The following is a 12,313-nucleotide window of genomic DNA, read 5'->3' as shown; positions in this document are numbered from 1 at the left end:
GGTTTTATAATCATGTATGAGGCATGCTCCCCATTCTGGAATGTCTGTTCTCACTTCTGCTTGAAAAGAAAAAGGCTTGGGATTGAGAACTGAGAAGGTGAGACATTTCTTTGGAGGTTTCTTTAGAGAGAGAAGAAAAAAAAAATACATAGAACAAAGTTATGGCAGTTATTTCATGGCTTTAATAGTCTTGGAGGCCACAACACATGTAACTGTCTCAGGTTTCTCACAAACATATCCAAGGACAGGCTGAAAACAAGGAGACAGGAAATTAAATGCATGCACCGATGGATTGAGAAGGATTCCAGCAAGGGCTGTGCTGGTTCTCTAAATACTTCTCTCCATGTGGCTCAGGCAGGGTACTGTGGGCCTGGCAGGGCTGTAACACAGCTACTGTGTCTCTTGGATTCCAGAAATTCCCCAAACATGGCAGAAGTGAGGAGAACAGCACAAGGTTTGAGTTAGGGCTGGGCCTGCAGGTACCAGCAGAGTAAAATTCATTCTGGCCTTTCATCTTCTGTCACCCAGGGCAGGCTTGGCAAAACCTCTTCCTCCCTCCTCCCTCCTGGCATTGCCAGCCAAGGGAATCCCCTCTTCCAGATCTGCCTGCTCTGTCACCCCCCAGTGAAGCCCTGGTTCTTTGCTGGAAGGAGATGGTTGTGGAGGTAGAGGAGGCAGGGATGTTCTGAGAGTCAGGGAGCTTTTAGAAAAGCAGATGTGCAAGTGTGCCTGACCCTGGCTGGGGCTGGTGGGGAACTCCAGGAATGTGCTGGAAGCATCTCAGAAGGATGAGAGAGGATGAGAGGATTCCTTTCCACACAGGAAAAGCTCAGAACAAGTTTGATGCCAGGCTGGCTATCCCAGGCTCCCAGTGTGAGCACACCACGATGTGGCACACTGGGAGCTGCTGGGGAGCTGGGAACGTGGAAGAATTGGCTTAAGGTGAACCTGACGTGCTTTGCTTTGGAAATGAGGGGCAGCCTGTGTGCACTGACTCTTTCAAACCTTCCTGTGACCTCTTGTGAAAAGTCTGGATTCACTGGAAGGCATTAAAAAGATGCCTGGTTTGTAATTTTCTTTTAGTAGGAAACACCAAGAAGACTTTTGTGTCTTTAAAAATTGCCTGGGCTTTCTAATTCATGCTGATCCCTCTCCAGAAAATGCACTACTGAATTTCTGGGCTTTGCAGGCTGCCTCAACATCCCATTCCAGCTGACTCTGGACAGGCAGACAATATTAAACAAGGTTGTTCATTCATAACAAAAGCATCCTAATTGAGTTACGTTATTACATTAACTGTAGCAATCAGATTGAACCAAATCACTGAGCGATAATGTCATTTTCCAGGGTATTATTTGTAGGAACCAGTTGTCCTGTAAGATGCAATAACTCACTTAATCCTGTGGAGTTTATGGTGACTTATGTATCATATCAAATTCCTTACTTTCAGGGAAAAACTGAGCACTTAATGCATGGCTCTGAATGTGCAAGTGATGAATTTATAGAGAAACATTTAGCAGGTCCTAGACAAAGTGAAGAATGAGTGATAGTCCATAATAATCTCAGAGAAAGGGTTCTAGGAATGAAACATTTTCATACTGTGAACTTCTGCCAACACATAGGTGGTAGAGTTTGTTTCAGGGGCTGATAGATGGCTGCTTTATTGGCTCTGAAAACTGAGCAGAAATTCCCTGCCAGAGACAGGGAAGGAGGATAGAGGTGAATTTTGGACAGTACATACCAAATGTTTACAAGAAACCTCAGTTAGGAAACCTGGTTTCTGATGGCAATTTTATGTGATGCCAGGACACTGCTGGGGATTCCTGTTCATGCACTTAGAGGTTTTTTTTTTTTGGTTGGTTGGTTGTGCAAAATCATGATGAGGAGAGGAGAGGAGATGGGGAGAGGTGTCAGGCAGTCCAGAGCAGAGGGATAAGGAATGGGACAGTGCACTGAGTGCCAAAGGGACAGGCTGTGTGAGGGTTAGGATGTTCTCCAGAACATTCTAAAGACCAGCAGTGGACCCTGGTGTCAGAGATCTTCAGGATCCTCTGATGCTTCTCTCTCTCATCACCTGTCAGCTTTACTCCCTGAGCCTCCCCAGGGCTGCTGGGGGTTCCTGCCCAGGGGTCTGACAGGTCTGACTGGTGCCTTGTAGGATTCACCCCCTCAAAATCCACAGTGGGATCCCTGAATCTGCGATTCTTCACCCAGCCTGTGATTTCTGGGGGTCCTGGGGCAGGAAAATGAGAGGTCACCACTTGGCACTGTGCATTCCTGGGGGTTTGGCTGATGTGACAGCTGGGGAATTCACTCTGTTTCTTTTCTGGGCCTGATTTATATGTACGGTTATAAAATACTTATTTAAATTAATGATTGTCTTTAGGTAATTTAATGCTTGTTTTTGTTAATGGGAAACCTGACTAAAGAGCTTTCAGTGAGCTGCTGTAGCAAATCATTACACACTCCCTGCTACTTCCTGTGGTAGCATTAATCAGAATGGACTCATTGGCTACTAATGCAGATGCTGCATGTAATTCGGTGTAAATTTTATTGTAATTTACCAATAATTAGTGCCCACTTATTCTAAAGTGCTAATGACACAAAAAAATACCACTGGGGATAGGGGTCACCCTGCTTTCCAGGCTCTGGGGAAAACAGAGTGGTTTGAATTGGAAGAGACCTTAAAGACCCTCTAGCTCCAGCTGCTGCTCTGGGGACACATTTCTTTAGGGGTTTCTCTAAGCACAGCTGGTGGAGGGACTGGTTTCCTTCCTGGGTTTGGGATTTAGGGGCAATGGCTGTGTGCCATTCTCTGGAAAAGCAGGAAAGCTGATGCTTTGCTCTTCTGGGACAGGGAGAAAAATCAGAGTCCTCTCTGTGACTCCATGAAATAACTGAGGGGGCCGAGCTGGGCACTGTCGTGTGTTTTTCCAGTAGGAATAAAGGACTGGAGCTGAAAATGCTCTTTACTCTGCCCTTTTTCACACAGGAATGGCACACTTTTCTGGAAGTTCACTCTTATTCATAAGACTGTTTTCTCTACATAAATTCACTAAGGTTTAGTCAAAACTTCCCATAACCATATTGCTCAATATATAATCTGTTTACCACAATATCTGCCGTACTAGCTAAATACATTAAAGAATAATGCATAGAATACATAGAATAATACATAGAAATACACATAGAAAATTACTAGATGAGCAGGAACCAAGTCACACTTAAGTGGTGTGTTAAGGATGTTTTGTGAGAAAACAGCAGGTCCTAGAACCAAAGCACCCCCTGTATAACATCCACTTCAAAATGAAGCTTTTCTGCTAAAAACATGAAGCTGTGGGCTGCAGAGAATAACAAGCTGGAGCTGGAAGTGGACAAGAGTAAACGCTTGGATTCACATTGAAATGATTTCTCCTGCCTGGTATAATTTAACCTGCCCACACTGCTAAACTTCTGTATTACACAGTCCTGTCAGACTGTCAGGAGGAATGATAAGCCTCCTGGAAGCCTCAGCCTGTTACACAGGGAGAACATTCCAGCCAGCATTTCCTTGTACATTTTTAAGACTTTTAGCTCAGTCTCTCAAGTATAAAGAATACCCTACTTCATGACCCCAGCCTCTTGTTAGTTGATAGATGAAATCTTTTCTTAAGCTGAGTCCCTTGTCTATTATGTTTGCAGAATTCAAGGTTTCTCTTTAAGCTTCCTGGCTTACTGCCAGAAGTCCATGGCTTTGTTACCCAAAGAAATTGCCTTTTTATTAACAGGAAGAGGATCTCTGCAATGGCAAAGGTGCCAATCTGCTTCCAGGTGAGGGAGAACAATTTTAAAAGTGTGATCTCATACTTCTGCCACTGCCAGTAACTACAAAAGGAATAGCAAAGAACTGTTGTAGTGGTTGGGCCTTTTTTGTTTGTTTTTTAAATTTGAAAAGCTGGGATACAACATAAAAGCAAAATACAAGCTGTAGTAATTTCTGTGTTTTCCACGTTCTTTTCATCTCAGATTTCTCATCATTGTAAACTGTAGTCTGCACACCCAGGAAAAATGCACATAAAGTAACCTGGGCTTTGGCTTCAGCCTCATCTCCAGACCTTGTGCTGTAAAACAAAAAACTCCTTTCACATGTTGAGCTGTTCAGTTGTGTTCTGAGCAGGGAGGGCTGTGGCAGGTGGGTGCTGAGGGAGGAATATTGCCTCTGCCCTCCAGGCTGGGATCTGCTGGTCAGGACTGTGGATCAGCACTGATTTCTCTGTGTCACACCAGGGAGTTTTACCTCTGCCATCCAAGTGAAGGAAATCAATCAAATGAGGCTTCCTAGGGATTCTCATTTGAGAACTTCAGGGCTTTTTCATGTAACTGCTTACTCAGGACTCAGCAGCAGAGAAAGATTCCAGGCCACAGGTAATTAGGCAAGTGATTCCACTTACCTGAAATATCAGGACTAGTTAGGAAGACATTCCTCTAGCAGAGGCATTCATGCTTGTCTGTAGATGTTGTTAAAGCCTTTTTTTTTCTCTTTTAGATAATGACCAGCTACTGCACTTTTCTGGATTTCAGTAAAGTTGGCAAATAATTGAGAGGGGTGGAAATAATTAATTTCAGTACCAATTGAGAACTAGGTATAGTGACAGATACTTTATTTCACCTTTTTTTTTTCAGGAATCACTGTGTAATAAAACCCCTAAGCAAATTTTCACAAGCACAGAAACACAAATTCACGTTTGTAAGAGGCTTAGAGGCAGAAGGCCCCAGCAAAATGCTGAGCAATAAACCACCATAGGGTTATTTAACTGATTGCTGCCTACAGGACTTGGATAAATTTCTAAGGACATGAAGAACAATGAAACAGTGAAGCAGGAAAAAGGGAATTCAAGATAAAGCACATTTTGAAGAGCTCCTTAATTAGTTACTTTAATTAGTTACAGATTCCCAGCACCATAAAAGCATAATGAAAGATTCTCATGGAAGATGCTCTTCCCCCAGTGTGGAGTGTCTTGCTTTAAAATCCACAGTAAGTACCCTCACATCCCCTTCTTTCTTTTGCTAATATTGACCTTGTAAGGGGCTAGACTTGCAGTTGTTATAAATCAGCCCAACACTGATTGCTACTGAGCTTGCTTGATTTGCATCAGCTAAGGCTCTAGCCTGAGTGCATCCTCTGAGCATGAAATGAAGACAGAAGTCAGTGCTAAATGAAGTTGACCCTTTCCTTTAATTTGCAGTCAGTGGAGGAGCTCCTGAAATTTGAATTGCCAGGGCTGTGTCATTTGTGTCCCTTGGACAGTCACAGTTCAGGTCACACTGCCAGGCTGCCTGGCTGAGACCTGATTGAAAACCTGAGCATGTTTGTTCTTGCCCCATTTTTATATCTGGGATAAAAAATTATCTCCGTGCCCTTGCTCAGGTGTCAGGACAGTTAACAGGGCTGTGATGGGCAGGGAAGTAAAACCTGCAATCCATCTCATGAACTGCACTTCTCCCTGGCAGAGCAAATCTCTCCTGGTCCTGCTCCTAACAAATCCAGCATCTTACCTCTTTTTGCACATTCTGACATGAATCACTTGTAGTTTAAAAGTCTAAAGGAAGGTGATGGGAGTGTAACCACTCTGTTCTGCCATGAGAAGGGTTATGCTATGGCAAATTCATCTGCAGGGGGGTTTCTGTGTCTCTTTTAATATTCAGTAGCCAGCCAGATCTCATCTGATGTCCTCTCAGAAACGTGGGATCCTTTGTGGGTTTGTTACCTTATGTTAAACATTTCCCAGGAGTGTTGAAGTGCTTAGTGCTGGGATATCTTTGTGGCTTTTCAGCTCAGAGTTCTGATTGTGAAGAAGTGGAGGGAAGAAATGATTGGGAGGATTTGTCACCTGGTTTCGTTTGAACAATTGCTTTTCCCCCTTGGTCAGATGTGGGACAGAACAGGAATCACCTAAATGCAGACAGATTGCAGTAACACAGGACAGTTCTTTATTGGCTTCCATTACCTGTGCTGCTCATTTCCCCAGAGGAAAGGGCAGCTAATACTGTATATTTTTTAACATAAACCAAAGGGAAGGATAAGCCAGTGCATGTGAAACGATGGCTCTTTATTCTCCATATGCACTGAATTGAATTGCAATTTCCTCCTTTCATTTTCCCTTGCTTCTCTGTCTGTCAGAGCAGCCAGGTGTGTTTGTAGTCCTTCACCAGCAGATGATCACTGGAGGCCACAGGTAATGAGTGGACACACGTGGTGCAGTGGCAGGGTTTTCAGGCACAGCTCTGCTAATGAATTGATGGTGCTACAAAAAGAGGGGGCAGCCAGGCCCCCTCTGGGCAGGGGAACGTTTGCACGCTCCCATTTGAGCTTTTTGCAAACCCTTTCTGTCTCTGTTGTAGGTATTTCACACCTTTATTCAGATATTTCTTTTAGCCCTCTCATTGTGTCTGTGTATAAATTCAAGGTCTGTGTATGTGAGGAGCTCACAGTCGGTGCTTTCCCTTTGCAGAGACCAAAACTGCACTAGTGCACATCATTACCATCATTTATCAATAAAAACAGCATTTGGGGAAGGTTGGGAGAGGTGCAAGAAAGAATATGAGGTCCCAGTGAAGGAGGAAGCCAGTTGAGGTGGTCTGGGCAAAATCTGTGTCCTGTTTTCTCTCTCCTCTCCCACCCCCACCAGGTTTTCTAGTTGTTTCTTTGAATAAAAAATTAATAATGGCAAAAGCTTGTAGCTGGTCCCTGGGGTAGAATAGTGGCTAAGGATGTAAAAGAATGATTTGAACAAACAGTCTCAGGAGGATAAATGAAGTGCTAGGAGTTCTGTATATAAAGGGGAAAAATATATAACTGAAGATATTTGCCTAGTTAAGCAACTTCTATAATAAAACTTTAGCCACAGCATTAGCAGCTTGGAATGGATTCTTAAACCCAGACAATCTAGGAGACTATATTTAATTTTCATGATAGACATACAATGCTGAGGTGTCCAAATCACATGAATTCTGAAGGATGAGGTTTTCAGATGGCATTTGGATGCCTGGAGATATAAATAAGTTTCCTATGGGATTTTTAGAAGGGCATAAGCAAATCAGACAGCCCAGCTAGTTTTAATTTTAATGGAGTTGCATACCCAACATGATTGTTGTGCCTCCTCCTTCCTGCAGGGATTTACCTCCTCTGGCACAAGGCAGTTTAAAGTGATATTTGGAAGTCCAAGTCACTTTGCTTATAGGAAATGTCCCCCTGAGTTGCTCAGAGCTGTGCTGACAGCCTGGGAACCGAGGGCACACGTCCAGTTCTGTGCCATGGCTGGTGTGGCTGCTCCCAGCTCCTTGTGCCAGCCCTTCCCATTCCAGGCTCTGGAACACAATCCCTGCAGCTCAACCAGCCTGGGCTGCCTCACATTTAACAGACATTAAATAGGGAACCACTGGGATTTTCCCAGGCTGCTGCATGCAGCTGTCTGTAATGCATTGCTGCAGAGAACTCCTGGTTCAAGTACAAAACCTGGGAACGGGAGGTTGGTGTGGCTCACGCTGCTCCTGTTCTGTCTCCTGATGGATCCTGTCCCTCTCTGTCCCAATGTCCTTCCTCTCCTGTCCTGGGGACCTTACCAAGGGTTTCTGCCGAGCTGCAGTGAGCCCCAGCCATGCTCCCAGCCCTGCTGACTGAGAATCCTTGGTGAGAACAAGGACCCCTCTTCCAGCCCTGCAGCATCCTGCCAGTGCACCTGGGCTTGGCACCCCACCCTCCATTCCTTTTGTTCCTCTCTTTGTTAAGTAATTAATCTCATTCTGCTGAGATAATTTTTTTTCTATTAAAAGGGGAAAAAAAACCTTCAGTCAAAACAACATTTGGGGGAGAGGAGGAGGAGGGAGGGGGAGAGGAGTCCTCCTCGCAGTTTGTTAATTGGTTCTTTCACCTGACAGTAGTTTGTGTCAATTAACTTGATACTCAGTGAAAGTGAAATTAATCCACCTGGGTCAAAAGCAGCTATTAATTTTTAATCAAAACAAAATGCTCACTCGACAGATTTGTAGCTCCACTTAGAATAAACAAGACACGCATGAGGTGGAATGTGCCACAGGCTCCGCTCGCCGAGGAGCTCCTGGGGATAATTTCTTTCTCTCCTGCAAAGGGCAGAGGTGAGGCAGCTCGGCTGCTAATGACAGTTGTCTTCCAAAGGGGCTGTTCCCCTGCTGGATGTGCAATTTTTCCCCAGGGTGTTTGGAAAGCCCTTCCCACGGTGGGGGCTGAGGCTGTGAGGTGCAGGATGTGCTTCTCCCCTGCCCTGCTGGGGTCAGGCCACCCTTCCCTGGCACTGCCTGGATTCAGCCAGGCACAGCCCCATCCCTGCTGTGACACCTGGGGCACCTGCAGCCCCCAGGAGCCTCTGCTGGCAGCAGAAGTGACTCTCTCATGGACAGGTGGGTGCTTCCTCCATGGAGGGGAGCTGGGAGCACAAAGCTGTCCCAGGGCTTCTTTCTTCTGTCCTGTGCACTAAAACAATGAGGGTAAAAATCTCATGGGAATTGTTCTGCAGAAACACCCAGTGCTGCAGGTGGCTGGGCAGAGTGTTCAGATTTATCCAAAACATAGGCAGAAGCAAAATCTTTGGAGCTTCCTTTTGGGTATGAGATGCATTGGGGTTAAATGATGTCAATAATAACCTGTGCCAGACCTAGTCCTCAGTTCACAGAATCCTCAAATGTCCTGGGTGGGAAGGGACCCCCAGGGATCATCAATCCAGCCCCTGGCCCTGCAGACACCCCAGCAATCCCACCTGGCCATCCCTGGCAGCTCCTGCAGCCTCTGGGACCATTCCCTGGGCAGTGCCAGCACCTCTGGGGAAAGAACCTTCCCCAAAATCCAACCTAACCCTCCCTGACCCAGCTCCAGCCTTCCCCTGGGTCTGTCCCTGTCCCAGAGAGCAGAGACAGGAGCTGTTCCTCAGGAGGAGCTGCAGTCTCTGATGGGGTGTGAGTCAGTCTCCTCCAGTTCAGCTGATGAGCTGAAGGAAGTCAAGGTGAATTATGCTAGAGATATGTACAGAAAAGCCAACTTCCAGATCTCCTAAGGTGGTTTAAAATTCCTCTTTTCTTCTTTCTGTCTCTCTTTTGGTCTCTTCCTCTTGAAAGCTTCGATCTCTGTTAGACTCAAAGGGAATAAAACAGGAACCCCTCCACTTGGCTGTGTACTGAGCAGGCAGCAGCAGCTCTCGTAGGGCACTGAAGAACAGATTGTTTGGGTCACACAAAAGGTGATGGAGTGAGAGCAGCCTGAGGGGCAGAGATCCAGCAGAGCTGGGTTCCTGATCCATGTGTGGCACAGGAACAGCAGAGAGGAAGCAGTCTCTGATTTGTACCTGTGATGCAAAAGCCAGAGATTCTTAAAAAAAAATATTTGCCGTGTGATTTTGCGGAGGGAATGATCTGTCACGAGCCCTGTTGGGCCTGACTCTCCAAGTGCTGGAGATGCCCACAAGCACCAAGTCACCCTGCAGCTGGCCAGGAGAATCCAGAAGGACCACAGGGGGCAACCCCATCACCTGCCACGAGCATTTGGGGGAGCAGATTGTGGTTCTGCAGGCAGCACAGCACAGCCCAGCTCCTCTGGAGATGGCAGATGAATCATGAACTGGGAATGAAATGTTCTTCAGAGGGTCCAGGAGGAGATTCCCATGGGAACTCTGCTCCTCTGTGGCAGAGCTGTGTGGGGGGGATTTTTCTCTGCCCTGAAGCCCCAGCTGTGGTGCTGGGCAGGGGAAGCAGCTCCCTGGGGGCTGACCCTGCCCAGGGCAGCTGGCAGTGCTTTCCATCCCTGCTGCCACTGCAGTGAACAAGCACTGGGAGAGCTGAAATGAGGAGGTGTCAGTCCTCCCTCAGACACAGACACCTGCACTCACAGCTCTTCTCACTTTCTCATTACTTTGTAGACAATAAAAGCAAAATATTACCTGTTGGTTGTCAAGGTATCAAGCCTTAGAGGGGATTTTTTTCCCCCTCTTTTTTTTTTTTTTTCTTCTTTTTCTTTTTTTTTTCTTTCCCCAAGTACTATCATGTCTTGGGATTTTTAGACACTAATTGGATTTTTTTTTTATTTTATTTTTTACTGCTGTGAGTATTCTTTTGTGAGGTGAACCTGTCTGCACACCAGAGTGCTGGGGGCAATTTATACCTGTGCAACTTATTACCTGCTCCTGTGCTGATTTGGCCAAATGGATCAGAACAGTCCCTCCACCTGCAGTAATTCATTAATCAATAGTACCTCACACTCCTCGTGCAGGGGAGCCTGATCTCATGTGTGACACTGCTCTTTCAGGTGTTCCTCTTTCCAATATTGTAATTAAAGGAAATCTGACCTATGTGCTGGAGTTAATAGATATTTTTATTACACATGCTCAAAGACATAAAATGGTTGCTCGTTCTTCCTTCTCTTCCAGCTCTGTCTGGTCCACTTAGCTGCCAGGATTGCCTGGAGAATGTGTAACCTGGATTATTGTTAGGATTTGAACAGAGAAGAATATATTCTCCAGTGACAGGGAAAGGCAAGTGAGTGACAAAGCAGTGACAGCCTCCCCCAGTGTCACATATGCAGAGGATATTAATAGGCAGCAGCACACAAGGACGTGGTTCAGAGCACAGAGGGGCTGTGTCTGTCAGGCATTAGCAGCAGTAGAACCAATCACACCAACTTTGTACAGACAGATTAGCTGGAATCTGCCACTGCCCTTGATCTTCTGGTGGAAGCTGCCCCAAAACCTTTAGTGAGCATGAAGCACCTGGCACTCATTAACTCCTCATCCCACAGAGGGGATCAGCAGCCCAGAGGGAGCAGCAAGCTGGAATATCCCTTGTGTGCTTCATCAGAGGATGCTACTGATCCTGCTGGGATGTAGGCACTGCTTCCTGGAGCATCCCTGGCTCCACTGCTCCTCCAGGAGAGCCCAGCTGCTCTCTGTGTGTGGCACAGAGGGGAGCAACCCTTGCCTTGTGTTGCTGGCCTTTAGCCATTCCTTCTTCTCATCTTTTTGTATTTTTTTTTGTATTTTTAATCATTTCTGTAACAAAGTGTTGGTAGACAGTGTGATGCTCTGACAAGTGGAAGCTTACATTTCTGATTATTTATTTGTATCTCTTGTAAATAGATAATCCTTCTTTTCCCTTTCAAGTTAATGTCATTTAGTTGCAGGGAGATTAGGGAGCTTATCTGAACTCGGGGAGGAAGTTTGGTGTTCTGAGGCTTAAACCTTCATAATCAGAAATGTCTCTTCCTCCTTTGCTCCAGCTTATAACAACCACATCAGGTGCTCAGACCCATAAATGCATCCACACAAGAAGCCTGTCCCCAAGTCTAATAACATCTGTAATGGCTTGGATGCAGGCTCTAGCTGGGGATTAATGACTAACTGGCTTTAATGGGCCTCAGATCATCAACTGCCTCTCTGTTGGTCATTAATCCCCAGGAAACAGCCTGTGCTGAAACCACCATTGCTTAATTAGAACATGGTTGGCCAGCACAGCACAGGCTTTGGGAGAATAAAGGGAATAAAATGGCTTTATGAACCTGTTGAGTGTCAGATGGACCTTCTGCCCCTCTCCATGTGCCCAGAGACTGTGCATCCTCAGGGCCAGGCTGGAAGGCAGACTGCCTGACCTCTGCCTCTTCATCCTCGGGCTCTTCCAGGACAGTCCTTCTTCATTGCAAGGCAGAAAACCCTACATTCCTTTGGAACTGCTGCTGAGGTCTAAACGGCAGTGAAGTGTATTTTTTTCAGAGATGGTGAAAGTGTGTTTTTAATGGAAAATACCAGGTTTAAGTCACCTCATTCAGTGTGGTGCAATAGTGTGGGTTCTCCCCTCCTTCCACATTTTGTGTTTATTCATTGCATTTTTCTTGCTAGTCTGGAGCCATAAGGGAAATACACATCCAAACTGGGATGTGTGATCCTCCCTTACCTTGAGATATGCAAAAACTCCTTTACTTTTCAGAAGTCTTTGAGCACAGTTTGTTCAAGCCCCAGTTTGAAGAACATACCTTTTCAGTGGCAATATTAATTATTCATTATGTCCCCAAACAGCATGACCCTACTTGTACCTGCACCAAATGTGATCCAAAGCCCAGTGAAATCTTTCTTTTCAGTGGGTTTGGATCAGGCCCTGGCAGCATCTGGATATCATGAATGTGGAGCTCCACTCTCTGCTGGGTATAAGCCTTGTGCAGTCCATGGGGTTTTTCTGTAATTAAGTTTATTTTTTCCAACCTCAGGCTGATCCCTTGTTTTGATGGGCTGTGCTCCTCTGCTGCCCATTATCCATGAAAAAC

The 12,313-nt window shown here is 45.7% G+C and overlaps 1 protein-coding gene and 1 long non-coding RNA gene across 10 annotated transcripts in view; one reads left to right on the top strand and one right to left on the bottom strand.

Moving 5' to 3' along the window:
* Positions 1-12,313, top strand: part of AUTS2 (activator of transcription and developmental regulator AUTS2) — a 664,369-nt gene that overhangs the window by 468,310 nt on the left and 183,746 nt on the right. The window lies entirely within an intron of this gene.
* On the bottom strand, positions 7,972-10,171 carry LOC147649586 (uncharacterized). The gene is made up of 2 exons (XR_015278552.1): positions 9,945-10,171; positions 7,972-9,353 (listed from the first exon to the last, which is right to left on the bottom strand). It is a non-coding gene; the product is annotated as an uncharacterized LOC147649586 (long non-coding RNA).

Source organism: Cyanistes caeruleus, chromosome 21, assembly GCF_971803275.1.
Source record: "Cyanistes caeruleus chromosome 21, bCyaCae1.hap1.1, whole genome shotgun sequence".
NCBI classification, from domain to species: Eukaryota; Metazoa; Chordata; class Aves; order Passeriformes; family Paridae; genus Cyanistes; species Cyanistes caeruleus.
This window is presented reverse-complemented; position numbering and strand designations above follow the sequence as displayed.